This window comes from Chinchilla lanigera, unplaced genomic scaffold (genome assembly GCF_000276665.1).
Source record: "Chinchilla lanigera isolate Chin_1 unplaced genomic scaffold, ChiLan1.0 scaffold00076, whole genome shotgun sequence".
Classification (NCBI taxonomy): Eukaryota; Metazoa; Chordata; class Mammalia; order Rodentia; family Chinchillidae; genus Chinchilla; species Chinchilla lanigera.
The window spans coordinates 7,455,483-7,465,482 of record NW_004955477.1 but is presented as its reverse complement, the minus strand read 5'-3'; the positions used below and the strand labels follow the sequence as shown (position 1 = coordinate 7,465,482).

The 10,000-nt window shown below is 47.2% G+C and overlaps 1 protein-coding gene across 10 annotated transcripts in view; it reads left to right on the top strand.

Moving 5' to 3' along the window:
• Positions 1 to 10,000, top strand: part of Ebf3 (early B-cell factor 3) — a 121,889-nt gene that overhangs the window by 91,730 nt on the left and 20,159 nt on the right. The gene's annotated exons all lie outside the window — the stretch shown is intronic.

Sequence of the window (10,000 nt, the reverse complement as noted above, 5' to 3'; positions counted from 1 at the left end):
ACTCATTATCTTAAAATTGTTTAATACAATGTTCTGCCCATACAGGTGCTTAATTAACATGATTTGTTTGAAGTTATTATTGAAAAATGTCATAAAGTTCACTTTAAGGCATATTTACATTTGAGTTTCTAATCTTAGCTCCACAAGCTGCAATATTTGAGGACTATTTTTGACACTGGACAATACCTGTTAAAACCCAGTAATGGTGGAAAAGGGCCGAGTTCTTCTTGGGTATTTGTAGCCTTGAGGTGCTTGTACAGTGGGTAGGTGACCATGTGTGGTGTCCTGGGGTAGCCTCAGGATCTATGGCAGGAGCCCAGGCTGGGGTCATCCAGCTTGACTCCTGCTCTGTCACCACCTGAAAGTGCCTGGGAGTCGGGGGCATGCGCTGGGGTGCCATCTGCTCCTCTGCCCAGTAAGCAGATGATACAGATGTGTCCCCTTTCCCTTTTTGGTTCAGGCAGGTCATGAGGTTAATCAGCCATGAGATCTCTTGGAACATGAAAGATAAAATGTAAACTTCTCCAGGCCCCGTTCCCCAGTAGATTCAGCATCACCAGGGTCTGCTTGGATTGGGTCCTCAGAGTCACCTAATCCACTGACAGCTGAGTGCCCTGACATAGTCAAGATAGGAGAGAGATACTGTGCCAGGCTAGGGCTACTGTCCTTGGGATCAGTCCACAGAGAAGCAGAAGCCCAGAACTGCTGAGAGATCCCAGGGCAAGCAGATGTTGCAGGAAATTGATGGAGTTCACATCCTTCCCTACTTTTGGCTTTCCTATGGTATGAAACCATTCTTGTATCACTATTCTGTTTTTCATCTTCAACATATTATTCAATATAGTATGCAGTTATAAATTAGCCTTTGTGTTAGATGTAAGTATTCTGAGCACATTTAAGGTAGGCTAAGTTAAGATATGAGATTCAGTGGGTTAGGTGTATTCCATTTATGTTTGACTTCAGATATCTGCAACTTCAGTGAGTATAGTAGTGCATGCCTGTAATCTCAGCATGCAAGAGGCTGAGGCAGGAGGGTTACAAGTTTGAGGCCAACTGAGCTACACAGTGAGACTCTTACCTCAAAAATGAATAAATGAATGAGTAAATAAATAAAGATACTTTTAACTTACAATAGGTTTATCAAGATGTAACCCCCATTGTAAGTTGAAGAGTATCTATACCCCAACAAATACATGCTTTTGTTGTGCAGGAAAGGACAACTATTGTAGCTACAAAGTCCCTGGGAGAAGTGATAAATCAGAATTCTGCTTTGGGTGTGGTAGGGTCTCCTGGCACATTTCCCAGGGGCCTGCTTGCGTATGTGAGCTGTGGTGACTCTGGTATACATAGTCTGTCTGTTTTCCCACGGTAACTGTCGGTCTGTGTACCATCTGAGTCTCTAGTCATAAACTTCAGGCTGTAGATAGCAAGAACCATGCAAAAACCCAGGTTTTGAAGCCAGGCCAGCCCTGATGTGCTCCTGATACCACAGAACCTGGGCCTGTGTTTCATAACTCCTTTGAGTCCCAGTTTCTTCTCTGTTCTGCCTTGTGGGGTTTTGTTGAGGACCAGAGGTAACTTATACACTCTTGCCCATGGCAGGCCCATGTAAAATAGCACCTCCTGCAGAAAGTTACTGGTACTTAATTTCTATTGGGGTATATGGGAAACCTACCCAAGTTGTGAGCTCTTTAGAGGTGGAGACACATTGCTTGCTCCTGAGCCATATTCTATGCTATAGCAAACACCTGTCGGTGGGTAGGTGTTGTGTGTGAGTTCCTGTGTCACCCAGATGACCTGGCTTTGACTGGCGGCATCACAGTGAGGACATGTCCCCACGTGACTTGCCCCACACAAGAGTGTACCATTTTCTCTCACAGCAGACTGTTGGATTTTTTTGTTTGTTTGTTTTTAGCATATTGGGGATCGAACCTAGGAACTTTGCACTGAACTACATCCCAAGTCCTTTTTTTGTTGTTTTAAATTTTGAGACTAGGTCTCACTAACTCGCCCAGGCAGGATTACAACTTGCATTCTTCCTGGCCTCCTAGAATGTTCGGATTATAGACCCTGCTGGATTCTTTAAGGGGTGCTCTCAGCAGGTCCTTTCCTGAGTTACTGTGTACTTGGGCTTTTTGATAGGGAAGTCTACACAGATGTTTTAGGAGTGGAGACTTTTTTAAGAAGAAGAAATATGATAGACAGGTCGAGGCCCCTTTCTTCTTTCCTTTGCCTGTCCTCTGCTGTGAGCATTCTGTTCTGAGTGCTTTAACACTCTTAAGCAGATGCAGATATACAGGAGAAAAGATGACCCTGGTAGGAACTGCTGCCTGTTATTGGCTGGCAGATGTCACATGGCTGTGGTCCCATGTTTTAGCTTTCTTGGGCCAGTCCGTGGAGAAAGGCTGGCTCTTTCTGCCGCCCCTTGTCCTCTAGCCAAAGGTGTCCTCTCCAGGTATCTGGGCTGTTCTTCACCTCCTCCAGTAGCTCCACAGGAGCTATTTCTAGCCACAGTGTGTCTAGAGGCCCACTTTCCATTCCTGCGTGGCCATCACGTTCACAAGTCCAGGGTCCTGCTGCACAGAGTTCAGGGGTTTTCTCCACTGACACTCTCCCGGGTGTGTGCGCTTTCAGTGCAGCCGTGCAGCAGTTCAACCTTTCCTAGCTGGAAGTTAATTTATTGCCCCCACCCCCATCATTAGCAAGAATATACATTTCAAACGTTGTGTAAGGGATATGGGGCTCTACACTCCGAGGGAGCAGAGGAAAGGTGGGGTCATACCCTGTCTGACCTGGAAGCTTCTGTCTGATTTGCATTGCCCCCGAAATTGATGGGGACAATGAAGTAATCACCGGGAATTGCACTCCCTGCTGAAAACTGAGCCAGCCCCAGTGGATGTCACGACATGGGCGCCGTCCCTTGGGCATCTGGTTCCCATCAGTGTCCCCAGGCCCAGGGGGCTGCCGGGACACCCTCACATTTTACCTTCCCAGCTTGAGGCCAGCCGTGGGGCAGCCAGGCTGCAGGATAATGAACCTGTACTCAGAGGAGGGGCGACCCGACAGCCTGCCAGAGCGGGGAGGGGCTTTGCAAAAGGCCTAAATGATCTGTTTACAGTGACCTGAGAAACACGAGATTTTTCAGAACCAGATTCTATCAGTCAACGCAGAGTGGGCATATCCAGCCTCTCCCACCAGGGAAGGGGAAGGCAGACCCAGCCCCATCCATCCAGCCCCTTTGCTGGCTGCTTTCAACTATTCTCAAGTCACAATTACCTTGGGAGGCTGTGGCAGTTCAGTTGATTAGCACGGTGAATTAAAAGAAGGAGTCACAAATGACATGTCCAGTGCTTCCATACTAGTTCTCTGTATTCCCAGTGTGCCTCACCCCTGTTGTAAGAAGGTCAAAAATTAGAGAGAGAGAACAATTTTCAAGCGGCTAGCACTTAGGAGCAGAATTAACAATCACTGTGTATGTAATTGCCAGTTAATAGTAAATTGCCTTCTAGACTGTAAAATGCAATATAAACTGGTGGGCACCTAAAATTAAATTAATGAGATATTTGTTGCATTTAAAAGTGAATAGTGCAAATTAATAACTGAGTGCAGTGCTTGTTTTAATATTTGTCTAATAGCATACCATTTACTTGTTTAATAATAATTAAAATAGTCTTGGAATATCCTACCTGAGAAACTCACAGTATAGGCAAATAGAGCTGTTTTGCATTCATAATTTCACTAGTAGAAACACATCAAATTGTTAAGAGTAATAAAAGAAATTATTTTTTAATTAGAATAGGAGCATTACGGTGTTACTTGATTAAGACAGATTGGAATTTGTATGCTTCTAATTGAAATTATGTTATCATGAAAACTACTTTTACAGACATGTTTTCAAGTGTGAAATGTTATGGGACAAATGAGTATGTTACTGTTTTCTTCAAACGTCCATTTGGCAGAATGTTTGCCTATTAAACAAAAGGGTGGAGGCCACTGGTGCTGGCTTAACTTCGCAGGACACCAGGGATACAGCTTGGGAAGGGGGCTGTTACTGTTGACCTCTTGCCCTGAATGTTTGATTGACCCACCCTCATTTTAGAGATTTCTTTTGCTCAATTAAAGAAATTATCACAAATTACTGAGAGACAACATGTCGCCTGTGACAGACTGAGACCAGTTACTCAATGAGATGTTGGCAGGCGGCAGTGAACATGCTCAAAGTGGACACCAGGAGCGCTTGACGGTGGATACCTGGACCGGCCCCAGGTCTGTGATGCCTCACTAGATGGGAACATGTACTGATTTTTTCCCACACCGAGATACACATCTGATTTCAGGCTTACAAAATCATTCCTCAGCAAGTAATTGCTAACAGGTTTTGTTTTTTCTGATATAGCACTTACGTTTTGCTTTTAACAAAAACTCAGATTGTGCCTTTAAATTGGCTGCATGTTGAGGGGCCACCAGCTCTGTCTTAATGCTATTCCACACCCCCCCTTATTCTCCTGAGTAGTTCCTACATTTAACCCCAGACTTCACCTCACCCGAGAAACCCTCGTGGTTGTGGAGTTTGCAGAGACCTCTCGTGTGTGTTTATAGTTCCGCCAACACGTGGAGTCAGCACTGTCTGTCAGCCACAGCCAGCTCCAGCTTGAGCTTCCCCAGGCCAGGGCGCCTCAGACAAATCACTGTGTTCACACACCACATGATTCTTTTAATTGCCACCCGCAAATCATACCATTTTTACTCTGTTAAACCAGATGATAATACCTTTCTTAAATATAAACCACCTGATTGTTTCAGTTAGCGGTTTTCAGCCACAATGTGGACACAGTAAGAAACATACACTTTCAGGACGGGTCCTAGAGTTTAGGGGCAGCATCAGCCCACAGCAGTCAGGGGCTCTGTTCATCCTGATCAGGGAGGCTGGTGGTACCCATTTGCTCACTGCCCCGCTGCTCACTGCCCCTTCCTGTCTACAGAAGAGACCTCATGGTCCTCCTGCTCACACTCCATCCCATAGGGCATAGATACCTCTGGGTATGCTGGCTTTCACAAGTCCTTTCCGCCCTCCTAGTACTGAGGGTTGAACCCAGGGCTTTATACTGAGCTATATCCCTGTCCCTTTTTATTTCTTGAGATAGGATCTTATTAAGTCTCTAAATTGCCCAGGCTGGGCTTGAATTTGCAATCCTCCTGCCTCAGGCTCCCAGAATGCTGGGATTACAGGTGTGTGCCACTATGCTTCATGACAGTAAGCTCTTTACACTGGGACTAAATTGTCAGCTCAGACCATCTCTAGGCCTGCCCAGAATTGGGATCATTGTCCCGTTAATACATGACTTAAACAGCACATCTTTCCCCCTCAACTTGATTCCACTCAAGCTTTTTATCATTGATCTAAATATGGACAGTGGAGGGTGAGTATTTTCACATTGACTGGGTGGCTGCATCCCTGCCTTAGCCCTGTCACCTGGGAGTGGAGACTACTGTCCATCGTTGGGGTCCTCAGAGGCCTTTAGGCGGAATGTCAAAGACAGGAAGGGCAGGTTCCCACCTGGTGGCCTCCCCATCATGGTGGCACATGTCACACCATCAGTAAAGCTGCTGATGTGCTAAATGGGTGCTGGGGGTGCAATTTGATAATGTGTCCCTTAATGCGTCCCTTTAAAGGTTGCATGAGGGCTTCCAGGGTCTCTGCTGTCCCCTCTCTTTCCTGTCTCGAAGGAGGCCAGGAGAATGAGATACACCGTTTGTGCTATTGCACAAGTAGACTATTTGTCCTAATCAGTGACACCCATTTACTAGAATTGCTTAAAATGAACTATACCTCATACAGAAATCGCACATTTAGAGAGTTCCATTCATCATGTGAACATTGAGGGCCAGTAAACTTTTCTGCCCCTCCAGTGGGATCATAGGCATGCATCAAAATGTTAAAAATGATTGGTGAGAGGGAGCTGTCACCCATTTATCAAGGAAAAGAACATTATTTGCTAATTTCCCAACCAGGCTGGTGACAGGGTGCTTCGTCTTTAGACCCACGGTGACCAGCATGGCCTTTTTGTTATTAGTACAAGTCAAGCGCTTTTGGGCTGTTGCTAACAAGACACATTTGTCTGTCATCAGAGGGGGCTTTGGTTGCTTTCCAAGTGGCTGTGACCAAGTCTGCTCCCTGCACCTCGACTGGCTGAGCTTGTTGGGGCCACACAAACCCAGGAGGGGAGATGGACTGATAAATCACGAAGTTTCCACGTCAAGGTGAAGGTATTGACTCGTCTGCGTGGCCTGACAAGACAGCTGAGAGGAGAGGCCATTCGTCTTCCCAGAGGACAAAAGGGTCATCTGGGTTTCACTCAGGATGGGCAGGATATGGACGGTGGGGGCAGGCCTGGCCCTCTCCCTGCGGAGTCCCTACGTAGGCAGGGTCCCTGGTCTCCCTCCAACCCCTCTCTGGTGGCAGCACTTTAGGAGCCGCAGGGAGGAGAGTCGCTGGGGAGAAAAGGATCATGTTCAGGATTTCTATTTCCAGTCCCGTTGGAAAGGAGGCACTTCTGAAAACACCTTGGGCAGGGCAAAGGAGATGGCAGGCTTGGCGGGTACATACGGACACATAAAAGCACGAGAAAATGAAGGTGACCAAGTGAAGCGCAGAATGAAGCAAGGATGACAAGGTGTAAAATAAAAATGACACAAATCACTACCTCCGATAGGTTAAACGGTGAAGGCCAGGGAAGCTATGAAGCGAACATGTTAGTGGCACACATAAAGTTCTCTTTAACCTAAGGAGGAGGCAGGCAAACAGCTTTGGGACCTAGAAGAATAGGATTTCCTCTGGCTTCTGAGTTCTGGTATCAAAGCCTCCTCTAGGTGATCCGCTCACTGGAAATGTGGTACACGGCATGCTCCAGAGCCCCAAGTGGGAAACCGAGGAAGGGCATACTCTGCTTTGGGCTGGGTCATGCAGGTTGGGTCCAGGTATGCTGGGCTGAGGTCTGCTTATGTGTGCCTGTGAAGCCTTTGCTTGTGGAAAGTCTTTAGGCCTATCTCTGCATATTTGCTGTAGGCTGAGGTGTGCATCACAGAAGCATAGCTTGTGAAAAAATGCTTTCAAAAATTATTATTGGTTGGGGGTGGTGCAGCATGCCTGTAATTTCAGTTCTCTGGGAGGCTGAGGCAAGAGGATTTCAGGTTCAAGTTCATTCTGGACAAATTAACATCTTAGTGCGACTGTCTCAAAGAGGGAGAAGCGATGTAGCTCAGTGCAGAGGCTATGGATTCAATCCCTGCATCACAACCGCCCCGCAAAAAAGAAATTGGAATCAGATGGGTTTTTTTGTTATAGAAAATACAAAATGAGGGACTGGGGATTTAGCTCAGCGGCACAGCGCCTGCCTGGCAAGAACAAGGTCGTGAGTTCGATTCCCAGTACTGGAAAAAAAAAAAAAAAAAAAGAGAAATAATTGAAAATACAAAATGAGTATGATCTAACATTCTTCTTTTAGAATGACTTACAAATAAAATGGAAGGCTCTCTGTGGTACGGACTGTTCATTGCACTAAAACAAGGTAGCACTTGGGGTAACTCCTGAGAGCCGAGCAGTGGTGCCTGTGCTCTGGAAGACTCATTACAGAGCACGTGAAAGTTTTAAATGCAGACTTCATGGAGATGAGGGGCTGCTGCAGGTCCTAGTACAAGTTCATGTTCTGATGAAAATTTCTTGAGGTGCAGCATGGCCATGGGGCATTTTATCTTTCTTTCTGTCCCGTCCCCAACATCTCCTCCTCAGGGATCTCTTCCATATCTTTCACGTATGGATCCTGTTGCAGGCAGTGGAGTCCTGCAGGATCTCCGTGCCTTCCTCTGGCACAAGCCTGTTCCCCTCCACGCATCGGATAGCCACTGAGACGCCTAAGCCGGGAAAGCCAGGTGGCTGGATTTGGGGGTTATCTGCCAGATTCCTTCTCCATCGTTTTCCCCCTTTTACCTTGGCTGGCATTTCCTCTCTAGCTCTGAGAAGGGAGGGGGACAGTGACAAATGAACCTTATCATTTGCATGTATCCATGTGCCTCAAGCTGGTGTTCAGCCAGAGGTGTGAGTGGTGGCAGTCACTCGTACCCTTCGCATGGGAGACCAACTTAGTGTTTTGTTTTGTTTTGCTTTCTGTACAAATATGCTCGAACACAAAGATGTCCCATGCGAGCCGTAGGCCGGTGAGCACTGGGTTTCCAGACACACCCACACTGAGCAGAGCGACTCCTCCAGCGTTTTCATGCTGGAGGACCCTCACACCAGCAGGTGGCATGGGTGGCTGCTGTACACATTCTTGGCATCTGGTTGTGGCATGTTCCGAGCCAAAGGCTGCAGATTTGCCCTGTGTGCCTGCCTGGGCGAAAAATCCAGTTGTTTCCCAAGTTCACTTAGTTGCATACTATCAGACGGAGACGAGCCAGCGGCTGCCAGACACCGTGGGAATGTCGGGGCTGTGGCCTCACAGGGCTCCCTATGCTCAGGGAGCTTTGTGCTGACAGTGCTGACAGCCCCGTGGAGAGGGGCCCAGGCTCTGCTTGGTTTTTGCTGCAGAACCATGAGGGGAATGTTTGCCTCATGCCAGGCCCTGAGTCCACTGGTGGGTGGCACACTCCTCTTCCTTACCACCCAAACCCCAGGGCCAGCTACGCTGCTTCTTACCCCTGTACTTGAAAAACCCAGCTGATTGGAATGATCTTCAAGGCAAATGTAGTGTTTCATCGTAAAGATATGATGTTCAGGCTTAAGTCAGTGCAGTTAGGAATTTGTAGCTTTTAGGGTTCATTGTTGGCCTGATGCCCACTTGGGCTGGTTCCTCAGCTGGGTACTGCAGGGGATTCAGGGAGGAGAACCATCTGAGTTTGTAGGTTCTTGCAGGGTGACCTCTGCCCATTCCTTCACGGTGAGGTCCTTACCATGGGTGGAGCTGTGTCATCAGCCTGGCGCCTGTAGCTGCACAGCTCTTGGCAAAGTCTGATGCAGAAGCAGTGTTAGAACCACGCTGACTCAGTGTCTTGTGGGAACAAAGCGGGATATAGAGAAAAAGTTAATAAAATAGTCATAATGAAAAAGGTGCTATGTCCCATAAGAAGGGGACGGATGAGATGCCGTAAGTCCCGTAGGAGGGAGAGCCCTGGGAGCTGGCGTGAGGACTTGGCCTTGGATGCTCGGCAGGGACTGGGATTTCCAGGCAGAGGAAAGAGCAGGAGCCACATATGGGGCAGTCAGAGGGAGCAGGTGGAGATGCTGAGCAGCACCTAGGGTGGGACTGCAGCAAGTGAGGACGCAGCCATCTCTGGTCCCAAAACAACTTGGTATTTTTCAGCTTGTATAGAAGCAGCGTCACTTTCTATGAGACACATAACCCAGAAGCCTGTGTCTGAGGGCTCTTCTTTTGAGGATTTCAGTCCTTACGTTAATCTTGGTGATGTCTTCAAAGGCTCCACCTCAGACTATTCCTTCCTTCTCTGTTCAGCCTGAGTAATCAGGAGTTAAAAATGCCTCTGTGGAATTTGGAAAGGGCAGTAGTGTTGGGAAGCGGAGTTATCGCTTACTCCCCTAGCAAGAGCGTGTTCTTTCTGCCCACTCCTTCAACCACAGCTACGATCTGTCTTACTCAATCCACTGTGGGTTTCTGTTTTTATATAAATACCAGAAGCACCTTTCTGGCCAAATAACACACAGAACTGGGAAGGTACAGCTAGCATGTACGTTCTCATTCAGATTGGAAACATTAATTTTGCTTAAACATTTTTTGGATGTAACTCTCATAGTGTAAGATCTACCCAAAGTGTACAATTAAATGTTTTTTTTAGTATATTCAGGAAGTTGTATAACCATCAGTCTACTTCAAGCACATTTTCACCACACAAAAAGAAGCTTCCGTCCTAAGCAGTCACTCCTGGTCTCCATCACCATCTCTTCTTCCCCTCCTCTGCTCCTGGCAGCCGTGAGGCCACTCCTGCCTCT